This window comes from Myotis davidii, unplaced genomic scaffold (assembly GCF_000327345.1).
Source record: "Myotis davidii unplaced genomic scaffold, ASM32734v1 scaffold299, whole genome shotgun sequence".
NCBI lineage: Eukaryota > Metazoa > Chordata > Mammalia > Chiroptera > Vespertilionidae > Myotis > Myotis davidii.
In genome coordinates, this window is record NW_006293088.1 from 3,375,423 (window position 1) to 3,376,871 (window position 1,449).

At 63.5% G+C, this 1,449-nt stretch overlaps 1 protein-coding gene across 1 annotated transcript in view; it reads right to left on the bottom strand.

The window, feature by feature from the left end:
- LOC102760656 (kazrin-like) overlaps positions 1 to 1,443 on the bottom strand; it is a 13,451-nt gene extending 12,008 nt beyond the window's left edge. The window contains exon 1 of the mRNA XM_006766699.2: positions 1,431 to 1,443. The gene's annotated coding sequence lies outside the window, so the exon portion shown is untranslated. The remainder of the gene's footprint in view (positions 1 to 1,430) is intronic.
- Between the last annotated feature and the right edge of the window lie 6 nt (positions 1,444 to 1,449).

The window sequence follows — 1,449 nt, forward strand, 5'->3', positions numbered from 1 at the left end:
CTCCCGGAGGTCCTCAGGGTCGGCCATGTTTCGGGGGAACTGGGGCAGTGATCCCACAGTTTTGAGGTGAAGCAGGCAGCCCCACCTTGCTCAACGCAGCACTTACTGACTGTGCTGGGAGGGGCCTGGGGAGGGAGGGAGTCCCAGCTTGAGTGACCGGACGGGATTCACTGGGTGGAGTGGGCGGTGAGTGTGGGTGCTGCGGGTATGCGTGTGTGAGCATGTATCTCTGTGTGTATATGAGTGTGTGAGCATGTATCTATGTGTGTATGAGTGTGTGAACATGTATCTGTGTGTGTGCATGAGTGTGTGAGAGTGTGTGTGAACATGTATCTGTGTGTGTGTATGAGTGTGTGAGCATGTATCTGAGTGTGTGTGTGTGTGAGTGTGTGTGTGTGTCAGAGGCAATCTTCTAGGAGTGGCCTCAGGAGGAACCTCAACGGGACCTCCAGCCCTCACCTCCAGCCCGTCCTCCAGGGCGGGTCCCGAGGGCACAGGGCTGCCCCTGGGAGCTTGGCTTGCTTTCAGCGCGGCCTGAGTTTCTGATCCCATCTCGTTATTTCCAAGTCCCAGCTTGAGTGACCGGACGGGATTCACTGGGTGGAGTGGGCGGTGAGTGTGGGTGCTGCGGCGCCTCAGGAGGAATACGGGACCTCCAGCCTGTCCTCCAGCCCGTCCTCCAGGGCGGTCCCGAGGGCACAGGGCTGCCCCTGGGGCCTTGGCTTGCTTTCAGCGGGGCCTGAGTTTCTGATCCCATCTCGTTATTTCCTCCTTTCCCCCGGATCTGCTTGGTGAATGAGGCCCCCCCAGCAAAGCCTGCTCACAAAAGGTGAGGAGAGGGACCGCAGGAGGTAGGCCAGGCGGGTGATGTTATGGGTGGGGGTCAGGGTGCTAAGAGCAGCGGGGGGGACAGGGCAACAAGGACACGCCTGGTGGGAGGGGCCTCAGCCATTCCCTGGTGTGCTTCCTGCAAGGAGCCCCTCCCACGGGCCTGCTGTGTCCGTTTCTTCCCGTCCCATCCTGGTCTCCCTGCCTGCTCCTGCCCCCTGCGCCCTCCGCGCCCTCCGCGCCCTGGAACCCCGGGAGCTGGGCTGAGCTGGAAGCAGGCAGAGCAGACACTGCGGCCAAATCCCCACCTCCTCTCGGCTGGCCCACCTCGGAGACAGAGGAGTTCTGGGGGTGCGTGAGGTCTCCCCAACCCCTGCACCGGGGGGATGGGAGGGCATGTGGGGCCTCACTCATTCCCTGGTCTCCATCTCTCCATGGGGGGCCGGGGGTGTGTCTGGGCCTCCTGCCCAGAGATGTGTGGGATCAGACTGCACACCTGGCCCGGCCTACAGCGCCCCTGCACCCCACCTGTGCGATCGGAGGTCCTGGGGGCACTTCTCTCCCTCCCTGGGCCCGCCCAGGCGGTGCCGGGAGCGGCTCACCTCCGGCCGGCCTCGGCGT